This window comes from Ostrea edulis, chromosome 1 (genome assembly GCF_947568905.1).
Source record: "Ostrea edulis chromosome 1, xbOstEdul1.1, whole genome shotgun sequence".
NCBI classification, from domain to species: domain Eukaryota; kingdom Metazoa; phylum Mollusca; class Bivalvia; order Ostreida; family Ostreidae; genus Ostrea; species Ostrea edulis.
Genome location: NC_079164.1, coordinates 93817977 through 93832676, shown reverse-complemented (window position 1 = coordinate 93832676; position 14700 = coordinate 93817977). Strand labels below are relative to the sequence as shown.

At 35.4% G+C, this 14700-nt stretch overlaps 1 protein-coding gene across 7 annotated transcripts in view; it reads right to left on the bottom strand.

The window, feature by feature from the left end:
• Window positions 1-992: 992 nt before the first annotated feature.
• The window catches only part of LOC125673517 (uncharacterized), a 40851-nt gene continuing 27143 nt past the window's right edge, over window positions 993-14700 (bottom strand). For all 7 annotated transcript variants that reach the window (XR_008803368.1, XR_008803378.1, XR_008803369.1 and 4 more), the window contains 4 exons: window positions 7457-7486; window positions 4343-4434; window positions 4054-4193; window positions 993-1534 (listed from right to left, as the gene is read on the bottom strand). The gene's annotated coding sequence lies outside the window, so the exon portion shown is untranslated. The remainder of the gene's footprint in view (window positions 1535-4053; window positions 4194-4342; window positions 4435-7456; window positions 7487-14700) is intronic.

Genomic DNA, 14700 nt, shown 5'->3' with positions numbered 1-14700 from the left:
GATCCTACGTTTAGGACCTACGATTGGTCAGTGAAACGGTCGCCTGCAGGTCGAGTGTTATGAAAGATGTAAGCACGCTTTCCCGTCGGATCAAACGAGGCAAAAATCATGGAATGATGCATTTAAACGAGGAGAAACCCGCTTTTAGAGCTGGGAACCTTCTGTCTACACCGTGACAGCTCGCATTTCAACGAAAGCGGTGTTTTAAGCGGAGACTGCAAGTTCACGGTAAAAAAAAAAACCCACCCCAACCTACAACTATTCCTTTATATGACACTGTATAACCGCTCTTTTGAGATAAGACTAATGAACTAGACGCAGTATACTGTTGATTATCAATATGTTGTATATCATTAGTCATAAACATTTATTACACCATTTCATACACGGGTTTCTCTCCGGGTAACTTGTATTAGATCTCGGCTGATTTTGTCCGGAAATTAACATTTCCGCTATATAGTAATATAGTACAATCTCAATTTCTCGAAAGTTTCCGTCTGAGTTCAGAAAATTTTAAAACTACCGTAAAAATTCACTGTTTATTTCTGATCTATCCTATCTGGTACAATCTCAACTTCTCCGTCTGAGTTCGGAAGATTTTAAAACAAGCGAAAAGGATCATAGATTACTCCCCCCCCCCCTCTCTCTCTCTCTCTCTCATCGCAGCGCTTTTCCGATGTATTAAAAAGAATCATGACTTTGTATCTTTCTTTTATACTTGTGATTTTTTTTACTCCTTCATGCATATAGTGTTTTCCCTTATATTGTTACATTTTATTGATTACATAAAGAATTTGGTAAATTCAATTGACTTTTCTCCATTTTTTTTTCACTCAATACTCACAATCAATTTTGAAGTCGTATGGATCAGTAAGTGATTGACTGTAGGTTGGGTTGTAAGCATAATTGTCGTTTAAAGTGAGTTTTTTAAGAAAAATATCAATGTTTTACAAATATCCTACAGTTATTTACACTGAAAATGCTATAGAAAAAACATTACAGACAAAAATCAAAAATTCAGATTTTATTCTTCGTAAAAGAATAACAGGAAATGGTTGATAATTTAGAGCCACTTTTTAAAAAAAAAATATTGTTTGTCCTCTCCTGATCTGACTCAATGTTTAAACTTTGGGTTGATAGGAAGAGGGAAATTAACTTCAAAATTGGTGTGAAAAAATAATTTGAAAGCATTTTTTATTAATAAGATCGACTAAAAACTATATTTAAAAAATAGTCGGTCTGGAGAGGGCAAACATTTTTTTTTAACACAATCTATTTGAAATGACAGAATTCATATTACAGCATTTCTGATTTTAAAAAGGAAAAAAAAAAGTAATATCAATAATACATGCAAAAACAAGAAAATCGATATAATAACACAGTCAATACGACAGCTTATTTGGGGGTAGTCTCTGTCGAGATGAGCGGCGGAGCTGTCTGGGATGGGGAGGCGGCGGTGGAGGTTGTGGAACTGGGCGAGGGTCTTCATTCACTTTTCTTCTTCGTCTTAGAAGCTTCCCTAAAACGTGCGCACCTGAAAAAAGTCAATCGGTTTTATAATCCCGCATTACCACTGCGTGAAATTCAGTTATGGACTGGGACTCAGTATCAGTGGCAATGTCATTTCCCCGACACTTTCGTCTAATCCTACAGGAAATGAATAGCATTGAAGCACTTGTAGATGTGTATGTTATAATGACCCAGACGGTATAATATTAACACAAATTACAATGTCACAACAGAGAACATACAAAGAAGAAAGAGAGAAACCTCTAATCATTGATATGTATTATTGTTTCTTAATTTCTTACATTAGCTTATTACTTTGGAAAAAATAAATAAATTCTAGAATAATGTCCCAACAACATCAAACACAACTAATTCAAGATGATAGATCAGGGTAATGTTTCCTTTGAAATCAATTAATATTTTTATTGACCTAGAACAATGTCCGAACATCAAACGCAGCAACATGACAAATTCAAGGCGACAGATCTAAGATGAAACATTCTTGAATGTATTTCGTGAATTTGGTCGTCTTAGCAAGGTCGTGTAACAATTTCCCTGGTGAAATTATATATCACTGAAGAGACATATTTGTCGAAATGCGCATCTGGTGCATCAAAATTGGTACCCTATAAGTTTTACATTATGACCCCTGGGTCGAGGCCTCTGCTGGTGAACTGTTAGTCCCCGAGGGTCTCTACAGCCCATTAGCTAAAGTACTTCGTTACTAGCTTGAAGATACGGATGTATATTTAATTGCTGTTATAAAATCTATTAGAACTTCATTTCCAAATTAAGGATTATCTCCCTCACGCATAGCTCTTATCCTTGAACGAATTTGACTCCACTATTTTGGCACACTGTTTTTGCCCATAATAGCTCTAAAACTTCATTGTTATTTCGGATTTCAAACATTTCGGTTGAGCTTCACTGCAGAGACATAATTTGTCGAAATGCGCATCTGGTGCATCAAAATTGGTACTCTGGACAGTGATACAGCTGGAAACAAACTATCCTTACAAGGCCTACATCGATACCTTGCTGGCTACATCCGCCGAAAACTACGAAGTGTGTCATTCTCAACTCTACATTAAAGACACCTCCGATCCCGACGATACGGGTCCGATCAAGGGAGTTAACATTGGTGTGTATCAGTCAATTTACCAAGGGGGGAGAGTATAATGGATTTGGAAGGTCCCTTACACGTAGATAATTTTCAACAGGATCGCACTTTCTCTGAAACTATGACCAGTAAGGATCCATTTAGATTAAAGAACACTGCGAGTGAAGAAGATTGCAAGAAACAGATTATTGATGCAAGTTCAAACTATGCCTTCGGAGACCCAACCTCGCTCTCACCATGGCGCATGTAAAAATGCTAGAAAAAATCGCCTGCCGTGTATCCCTACCTGTTTCTAATTCTAAAACTACTTCCGTCGCCAGGGGGGAATTCAGTGATGACCATAGATGATGTACATGTACCAGACGCGGATCCAGAAATTTTATCATGGGGGGGGGGGGGGGGGGGGGGGGGGGGGGGGGGCGAAGAATTATTTATTTGACAAAACAAAGAGAGATAACTCTAAAATTTGGTTAAAACCACATATTTCTCTAAAACGGAAAATATTTTTAAAACATTCCCTCCCTCATCGTCGCAAACCACGGGTTATTGTTTCATTCTATTAATAGAATGAAACAATAACCCGTGGTTTGGCGACCATCTCCCTCCCTGTGAAACACAAATTCCGTTACACATGGTATTATAATTGTCATGTAGCAAATTTATACCAAAACTTTTGTTTCACGGAGGGGAATACATGTATATGTTTACAGACCAACAGACGGCGAAAATGATCAATTGCAAATGAGGTTAATTAAACTATGAAAAATGAGGATGAACTATTTTTACTCAATAATGTAAAGTAATTTGAAAAGGTTATTTAATTCATATCAATTAGCATTTTAAAATATACTAGTATGACGTTTTAAAGTCTGATTTCAAGGAACATATTTTTCTACCCCCTTATCAAAAGGAGTTGTAATTAAGAGTAATTGATTCATTAGCACTGATATTAAACTTAATAATCAATTACTGATTAATTCTACTAATAATATCATTAGCAAAATTGCTAAGGGTGTTTGGTGGTTTTTTTTTAAATAAACGAGTTAAAAATGGTAGGCGAGAATCCAGAGTTAACATGCGTAGTTCTTACGAGGCCGATACGTACTTACATGTACGAAATGGAGATGTTTACCAAACCCTTGTATTGGGTAGAGAGCATGTTAACGTAGAACGGGGTGAAAATCCCGTCGGAGATGTATATGAAAATAAAATTGAATCTCGCTCTCCTTCGGTAGATATAGTTGAGTAAAAGTTAAAAACTCGTTGATTTTTCAGAAATTTCTGATAATAAAACGTTTGTGTATATTGAATATCCACTTACAACACTAAAACTTTGATTAAAACAAGGCACGATTATCTGAATACCCGGCGTGAAGAAAGACGAACACCATTTTTTAGAACATCCACAACCAGATTCTTCCTACCTTTCTGGGAAAAATATTCCTCTATGGTTACAAAAGGAAGCCGGTGATTAGCAATGTGATTCTGTATAAAATCACGTAGATCACCCATCCATATGTACAGCTAGCAGTACCGCAACACACCCTGCCATCTCCACAACCATCTGTCAAAGATGTTTTTAAAAATCCCATAGATTAAGAAATAATCGACAATTTACTTAAGCTGTATGTTTGTAATGTAAATTATAAGAATCAAATCAGTAAATGTTTACTATTGTCTTAAATAAGGTTGATAAGTATTCGTAAAACTCACAGAGTATAGTTTCGCTGCCCCAGGACACGGTGTTGGTTTCTCCATGACACCTATCCACACTGCCAATTTCTCTATGGCAGTTAGGGTCTTCTCTTGGTTTGGTTAACGACAATAACATCAATTAATATGATTAAGATATAATTCTAAACAATGTGGATTTAAACTGAATTTTAAAATCCTGGAATGACATTATGATGGCGGATCTAAAATAGGTCCCGAAGTTGCCACCCCTTCAATTTGAATAAAAAGAATTTATCCCAATTACTTAGTATTATGGTCGGGAAAGCCCTAGTTACCCCCCCCCCCCCCCCCCCCCCGCCCCCCCCCCCCCCCCCCCCCCCCCCCTCCCCCCCCCCCCCCCCCCCCGTTTCTATCCTGTGTTTGACTCACCACATGAAGAACTCGCGATGTCTGACCACGATGAGAACCATTCCAATCAAGAAACATAGAAACATTGTCCACTTAGCCATGTTTTTGAAACTGCTAACTTTAAAGACAACGAAACACATATAACAAAACACAGATCACTAAGTTGTGTTTATTTATGACATCACAATGATGACTGTGACGTCACTGAGGAACAGTAAGTTTAGGGCGTAGCAATCACTACTTATATATGACGTCATTGGATTATCTTTAAAAAGTAACCATTGAAACCAGCAAAAAATAAGTCGAATAATTTCATGTTGATATGCTAATATTAATCAAACAGTAAGAATCCTGTAGTTGACCCGTATAATCAACCATTAGTCAAGTACACATTATTGAAAGTCGGGACAAAACCATACTAGAAAACTTATTGCCGCAAGTGTCAAATTCGGCCGCATCTATTTGGTAACAATCAAAACTCTGTAAAGTGAAAAACTTAAAATAGCGAGCAGTTATCAATTTCAAAAATACCATAAAGTATGCGAATTTAAGAGTAGGATAAATACGGACCACTGGAAATAACAGAGGTGGGATCAGGTGCCTGGGAGTAAACATGTCCTGTTAACTATCAAAACTATGTAAAGCAAACCATTTAGAAACTTTCATGTTTTTATATCGAAGCTTATTTTTCTCCTGCATTACTCCTTCAATATATTGTTCATTCTGGCAGGCTAAGGGTGTATTTCAACAAGTAGCTATTCTGTTATTGACCGTTAGGTTAAACAAAATAACAGTTTCCCTCTCCAATTATCGATGACACAGAAAATGGAATATCACAAGTCGAATAACCATCAGCTGTTCATTATGAAAATTCAATATCGCCTTTGGTAACATCTCCGTAACGGAGGTTACAACACTAAACGGTCATGAAGAATATATAACAATTATTTGTAGGGGAAATTGGGGTAACTGTGACATCGAGGTAACTGGGACACTGTAATATTTTTCATCTGTAGCTTAAAAAATCCGTTGAATAGCCCTAGTATGAAATTCTTCTGTTGAAAACATTACCTCAGTGTCGTCTGCTAAAAAGTGAAATTTGGCAGCTGAGGAGGAATAAACAGAACAATTATCGAGTCTTTGATCCGAAAGGTAAACACATTTTGCGTACGTTATGCAATTAAGAAGGGGGGGGGGGGTTGTCGATGTAGATATCATAACTGTTATCATACACATTATTTAACAATTTGATTTGTTAAAATTATATGGATAAACGAGTTTATCACTTTCCAATACCTCGATTTGTAAAACGTAACAAACAGTTGCAAAAAATGTTGAGTACCATACAATTTATTAATGACGCATTGAATTTCAGAATAAGAATTCCTTCAGGATAAAGACACCATTTATTTTCATGACAGCTTTTACAAAATACAACCATGCACCTTATAAAATACTTAGAAACGGGAAATTTCATATGTAAATATTGATATAAACTTTTCTGCAAAGTATTTATATCTTATTTTAAAATTGACTAGAGTATTTACGAAATTGAATTAATATAGGGCATCGTACCGGATGCTGTGGTCTGATATATTGTATTTAAGGAATGAAAATATTATCTTTTCGGTGGATGGAGGGATTCACGAACAAAAAAGACGGAAAACTGCATCATTGCGCGTAGCGCATGATGCAAAATCCCCCCCTCCCCCCATGGAATCCTATTTATTTATTTTTAATGGCATCATCATGTTATTCGCTCCGCGAGCGAATTAGCATGTACTCTACGGACTTAAATATAGCATTTATTTCGTAAATGTGAATGAATGATTTTTGCTTTTATAAACGGAATAAATAGCATGATTATAAAAAATCAATAGTTAACACGTATAAACAAAACATGTTAAGTCATTCGCACCGCGGAGCGAATAACATGATTATGCCTTTTTAATATGTTAATGTTTTTGTTGAATGAATTTATTTGGATCGATAGAGTTGTTACGTTGTTCTTTTCAGGATTCCCAATCTATAAATAGACCATTCAGGGGAATCTCCCAGCATTCCAATAGAAAGTAGTTCCGGCCATTTATTATTTTATTTTTCGGGGTATACGATATTCATATGATAATTCAACCAATGAAAGGCGTGTTAACATGTAAAATTAAATGATTCAATATTCACTCCAAAAGAAACTTTATGAACATGCATTCAAACAACATTGTTAATAATTCCAAACAAAGTAGAATACTGATTACAAGAAATATTTGTTGCCTGAAATAATCCGTTTTGGGATTTTTTTCCTGTAAATGCCAATAAAGTTGTTCATTTCCTAAATTTTTCAGTAAGGTAACATATCATAAATGAAATGTGAAAGTAACTGTAGGTGTGAATACGTTATATAATATTTTGTCAACTGTGATATCATAAATTAACTACCAGAAATTATCGAGTTTTCTTTCAAAGCTGATGAAATAATTTCAAATCTAAAGTTGAAGCATATATATATATATATATATATATATATATATATATATATATATAAAACTCTAAACACATTGTTGAAATATTTCGACCGTGTTACCGGTCTTCTTCAGTCGTGTTTATTTCTCATAGCAACGTAACATACGACTACATACGCGAAAGGACTATGACGTCACAGTAAATATTATAAACGTCAAAGTTGATATTGCGCCAAAAACATTTGAGAAAGGTAAGAGTCGTAATAATATAATGAACAATACTCACCCGACCTCGTGGACACATCCTAAAATATGACTATGAGTACAATTAAATATTTGGTATTAGTAATGAAACAGAATTTTAGAAATGTATGTTCACAAAGCAGTCAACTACTGGCCTAAGTGAATACAAACAAGAAATATTACAGTAAGTAGCTAATCGTAAATACATCAATATTGTTATAATCAGTTATTACAACACGTTCTTTACATACAAGTCTTACAAGACATCAATTATTAAATACAAAAATGTTCCCTTCTGTTTATTCCGTGTGGTACATAAGTATTTAATTTTTTCTTCCATAAATTTTCTCTAAAGCGACGCTAAATGTCATCTTTGTAAAGTTTTTCTATTCCTATTATAGAATAATCGTCAATACTATGAGAATCCGTATAGAAATGAATAGCAACAGGGTCATTAGTTTCTCGTCTAATAAATGACAAGTTCAAAACATGCTTTTGGTATAGGGTTACTATATATATATATATATATATATATATATATATATATATGTATATATATATATTCTCTTTTCGAAGTAAAATAAAATAAAAAAACTCTAAACACTTTGTAGAAATATTTCGACCGTGTTACCGGTCCAAACTCCCCATCGAGGCCTCATTACGTCACCTACGAATAGATCTCTCCTATGTGACGCAGTACAATATACAGATTTGTATATTGTGAGTCTGCGATTATCACGTAGGCAAATAACACTAAAGAAGTAGTTCGTAGTTAAAAGTTTGAAGATATGGACATTAAGAGCATTGATATAAAAGTATGGATTTTATTTTAAGCATAAAATGATCAAAAGATCATTACAAAGTAGGGGGACTTTGTTCAAATATAGTGTAATGTAATGAACTTGATGTTTACGTTCTTGTTTTGAAGGTTGTTTACGTTTGACGTTATGTCTTTCGTCATTCTACAGTGACGTCACACAGTATATGCGGCCTAAGAAATCGCTATCCCATAATGCCTAACTGGAAGAGTTTTCTAATCAAACGAACTCTCAGAAGTTTGGTTACCGGTCTTCTTCTGTCGTGTTTATCTCTCATAGCAACGTAACGCAAGACTACATACACGAAAGTACTATGACGTCACAGTAAGTATTTATAGGTTATAGACTTTGTATGGGAAAATATGACGACCGAGTTTTTTGGCGTGTAGACGGACCGAGCTTGCGAGGTCCGTTCTCGACAAAAACGAGGTCGTCATATTTCCCATACAAAGTCTATAACCTTTTTATCATATACTTTCAATTTCATTTAGAAACTAACAATAATTTTATTTTTAACAATAACTTTATCGGTTTAACTGAGTAAAAGATGAAAAACACGAAAAATTTCAAAATTAACGGCGTAGAAATTTGATTGTGACGTAATGTTTGCGGGCCGGAATGTTTCCGGGCATATATCGTGTGATATATGCCCGCAAACTTTTAAAGAAAAAAGAAGAGATGACATTGAAAGTATATAATAATATACAATATTGAAAAGTAACGTCAAAGTTGATATTGCGCGAAAAACATTTGAAAAAGGTAAGAGTCTAATAATAAAATGAACAATATTCACCCGAACTCGTGGACACATCCTAAAATATTACTATGCGTACAATTAAATATTTGGTAAGTAATGTAACAACATTTTAGAAATGTTTGTACACAAAGCAGTTAACTTCTGGCCTAAGTGAATATAAACAAGAAATTTACAGTAACTAGTTAATTGAAAATACATCAATATTGTTATAATCAGTTATTATAACACATTCTTTGCATACAAGACATTAATTATTAAAGACAAAAATGTTCCCTTTTGTTTATTCCGTGTGGTACATAAGTATTTAATTTTTTCTTCCATAAATTTTCTCTAAAACGACGATAAATGTCATCTTTATAAAGTTTTTCAATTCCTATTATAGAATAATCGTCAATACTATGAGAATCTGTATAGAACTGAATAGCAACCGGGTCATAAATTTCTCGTCTAATAAATGACAAATTCAAAACATGTCTTTGGGATAAAGTTACCCCAGTTTCTCCCACATATACAATTTTGTTGCATTTTTTGTAAAACACTCCATAAACTACATTGCTGGATATACAATTGATATAATTTTTGATGTGATATTTGTTACCGTTGCAGTACTCAATTTGATTAGTATTAATGACATATTGACACAAAGTACACGTTTTAGCACCAGACGGCTCGCATAATTTTTTTTTTCTTTCTAAAAAATAGATTATTGTGTTTCTTATGTAACAGAATGTCTTTTAATTTTTTGTCTCTTTTAAAAGCCACTATGGGCATATCTCTAAAATCTCCTAAACTACAGAAAAAAGACGAAGCAGGGTAACCGTGTTCCTTTTGTGGTAGACTATTCTAAAGGGCTTCCTAATATTCACCAATAAAAAACCGTCAAAAAATTCTTGAAAATTCTGACCTCCTCAAAAACGTTTTTAGAGATTGGTAATTATATTTTTATTAAGTCAACTGTTAATTGATTTAAATTGCTCTTAGTAAGTTAGGGAATTTAATTGGGATCACATATCTTGATTATTTCAGGATTCGATCTTAATTAAATCTCCATTTAAACTTGTTAAAGTTGGGAATTTGCGTTTAACTTATTTTTACACTTTACTAGTCACATATCTCAATTATTTTGAGATCAAACTAAATTGGGGAAATTCTTAAATTAGTCGAAATTATTTTAATTATATTTAAATATATATGCAAGTCACATATTCTGATTATTTAAGAATCTGACTTTGTTGTACTTAGGGGTGGTTAAGAAGCCTGGATTAATTATGGTCAATTATTATGCCATAGAATGTAATTAGAATTATTTAATGCAGACTCAATAAATTCATGAACTGAAAATAATGTTTTGTTCTTCTATAAAATCTCGGTAAATGACATTGAAAGGGCCAGAATCCTGACTGTCGCGTTCAATATTATATTGGCGTCAGAAGTGAGATAGTTCTGATAGCTATCTCGTTACACAGGGGTCAAGAAATATGCGAAAAAGGATTTGTTTTTATAATTGTAGTCCTCAGTACCCCTTGCTTGTCGTAAGAGGCGACTAAAGGGGATGGTCCTTCGAATGAGACCGTGAAAACCGAGACCCCGTGTCACAGCAGGTGTGGCACGATAAAGATCCCTACCTGCTCAAAGACTGTAAGCGCTGATAATAGACCTAAAATTTGCAGCCCTTCATCGGCAATGGTGACGTCTCCATATGAGTAAAAAATTATCCAGTGGGATGCAAGGTGAAGATAACGAACAGTGATCAATCTCATAACTCCTACAAGCAATACAAAATAGATAGTTGGGCAAACACGGACCCCTGGACACACCAGAGGTGGGATCAGGTGGCTAGGAGGAGTAAGCACCCCCTGTTGACCGGTCACACCCGCCGTGAGCCCCACATTCCGATCAAGCAAACGGAGCCATCCGCAGTCAAAATCAGTGTGCCAAGAACGGCTTAGCAATCGGTATGAAACACGTCAGACAGCATTTGACCCAATGCGAGGTTGTATTGACGAACTAGATCGTTATAACGACCATAGAATTTGCGAAATGCTGACTTCAATCGAGACTGTTGAAATCCCTGTACCATCAACTTGTTTGTCAGTAGCTTACCTCGATTTAAAAACTGACTATACCCAGAACAAGCTCTTGCATATCGAATCAGTTGAGATATATAAACACCATATGCAGGTGATAATGGAATATTGCTACATAAATGTGGGAAGTTGACGATGGAGAAGCTGAAATCATCCCGTTTGTCATACAGTTGAGTTGTCAGTGAGTAAAAAATTATCCAGTGGGATGTTAAACAATATACAGTCAATCAATCTCTTGATTCATCCTTTCTTTTGTCGCCTATAGACGACAAAAGTACCTGCCTATGAAATGGAACCTATACCGGTCAAAGTTTGAAATTTTTCGCCTATTACAGAATCTAGAAAATTATACAGAATAAAGGCAGAATCTTCTAATTTTAATACTGATAAAATGCAGCGTCCTCTCACAAGCCATTTTCAATATCGTATCACATCTTACCTCGGGGACAAGCGCAGTGGTCATACGTGCACATTCATTTGTTTAATGCAGATATCGTTTTTCTGGTCATTACGCAAGATATATCATAAACAGGGTCGATCTCACACAACACAGTTTCTGCTAGGCTGTTTCCTCTCCCACATCTAGATAAATATAATATCAAAATCTCTCATTTAGAATGATTGATTGTATCTTGTTTAACGATTGATTGATTGTATCTTGTTAAACGTCGAGAGAATTTTTCACTCACATGGAGACGTCATCAAGACCGATGAAGGGCCTCAAATTTAGGCCTATGCTCGGCGCTTACAGTCATTCAGCAGTGAGGGTTCTTTAGCGTGCCACATCTACTGTGATACGGGGCATCCGTTTTTAAGGTCATCTCCGAGGACCCGTGACATTCACATCTGATGCTGAGCGTTTAACGATGAAACTATCATTACCTGTTTTAACGACTTAGCGGTGTAGAAGTTTGAAAATTATCAAGGTATTGCTATTTCTCAAATTCATTACATTTTCTACCCACCAACAAGAAACGTTTGTGAAACACGATGACCATGGTGGTAACAAAGAACAATAAACAACAAAAAGAAAGGAATGCACATACATGTATGATATAGTCCCACCACTCACCATTCATACATTTTGAGCAAGGTTAAAGTTTAGGAGATTTGAGTCAGAACTTGATGATCACCAGGTCAAATATCATGCTTCGCTTCGCTTCGCGTCTCGTGTGATCTGATGATCCACGCCTGTCAACTCGACGTGATCCGACTCTTCGGATCAAGTTACTGTAGTAATAATATATATTTATTATATACCCATCAATGTATCGTTCGTTGATACTGTGGATTTCACAGCGTGTGATCCGGTTTTCCGGATCACTACACTGTGGTTGTCTGATTCTGTATCAGTATCCTCAAACTTCCACCAGAGTTCGTTTGCTCACAAACCAAACTCTTCCACTTAGGCATTATGGGATAGCGATTTTTTAGGCTGCGTATACTGTGACGTCACTGTAGAATGACGAAAAAACATAACGTCAAACGTAAACAACTTTCAAAACAAGAACGTAAACATCAAGTTCATTACTTTACACAATAATTTGAACAGAGTCTCCCTACTTTATAATGATCTTTTGATCATTTTATGTTTAAAATAAAATCCATACTTTTATATTAATGCTCTTAATATTAATATCTTCAAACTTTTAACTGCGAACTACTTCTTTAGTGTAATTTGTCTGCGTGATAATCGCGGACTCACAATATACAAATCTGTATATTGTGGTGCGTCACATAGGAGAGGTCTATTCGTAGGTGACGTAATGAGGCCTCGACGGGGAGTTTGTCAGTATCCTCTGAAACTGATGACGTCACAATGCAACAACGCAACGTTATTTATGGAAAATATTGACCGCGTCACAAAACAAAACTACGTACACAAAACATAATTTCATGGTATGTCTGTGTTTTTGATAATTTGGATTACATTTATCATCTTATAACTGTGGATTTAAAATGCAGAAGGGGGTATATAATAAATTTATCATTACTACAGTAACTTGATCCGAAGAGTCAAACTTCCACCAGAGTTCGTTTGCTCACAAACCAAACTCTTCCACTTAGGCATTATGGGATAGCGATTTCTTAGGCCGCGTATACTGTGACGTCACTGTAGAATGACGAAAAAACATAACGTCAAACGTAAACAACTTTCAAAACAAGAACGTAAACATCAAATTCATTACTTTACACAATAATTTGAACAGAGTATCCCTACTTTTTAATGATCTTTTGATCATTTTATGTTTAAAATAAAATCCATACTTTTATATTAATGCTTTTAGTATTAATATCTTCAGACTTTTAACTGCGAACTACTTCTTTAGTGTAATTTGTCTGCGTGATAATCGCGGACTCACAATATACAAATCTGTATATTGTGGTGCGTCACATAGGAGAGGTCTATTCGTAGGCACTGTGACGTAATGAGGCCTCGATGGGGAGTTTGCCGAAGAGTTGGATCATGTCTCGTTGACAGGCGCGGGTCATCAGATCAAACTCGACGCTTCGCGTCTCGTGTGATCTGATGATCCGCGCCTGTCAACTCGACGTGATCCGACTCTTCGGATCAAGTTACTGTAGTATCCTCGGAGGTCCATGAGTCGTTACCCTAAGGATGTTTGCCACATTAATCGCTTGTTTAAACTTGTTACACTAAATTTATTATAACATACCTAAAGGACTTCTATTTCTTCGTAGGACTTTACATCATTTTCATTATTTTTTCTTTTAATAAATAAATAATTTAGCACTGCAAACACCAATGAAGCGGATACGCCATTTTGAAAAACTGGTCCCAGAGTCGTGACGTCAGATATAAACAAAACTGTAAGGCCAAAGCAGTCTAAAGATTCGTTTATAATGAAAAATAATGCAACAATGAATAAATGGGGAATTGCACGATATAACAAATTCAGTTAACAAATATAATAACATTTGATAACAATTTTAACAAAGTAATTAACATTAAAAAAAATTGAATCAATATAATAATAACAGTAAAGTATATTGGGATAATTGTAAACATTTTAATCACTCTTCTGTACAGTGAGGACAGAAAAATGAGTCATTCCTTCTAACAAATCTCACAGGTGAGCAGTAAATTAAATGAACCTAGCGGTTACATCTGTCACACTGTGCCCATTTGGTAAACACTAAAGAAACACAATTCTTGATCTGTTCCGGTTGCCATCTGTGACAAATGCAACAAAGCTTCGATGGATCTATGTTCTCAGTGTCACTGTCCGAGTCACTATTGGCATCATCAGAAATCAAATTTATAGCTGATGGCCCTGGTTGTTGAGTGTCATCAATGAAAACAATTTCCTTTTTTGGTTTGGCTTTCCTCACACTGGTTGACTCCCCCCCCCCCCCCCCCCCCCCCCCCCATGTGATCCTTTCTGAATTCTTTCGTGCTCCACCATTTTCTCAATTACTCCATCAGAAATTTCCTTCCCTGCCACTATCTTACTTAATGTTTTTCTCTCTTGCGAACTGAATCACTCTTTACGTCCTTCAAGTGTTTCTCTTTGTTCACTAATTCCATTACAAAGCCCCTGTCTTCTTCCTCAGTATCTGAATTGCCATTATCATTGTGTGTATTCTTTTCACTTAGTGTTGA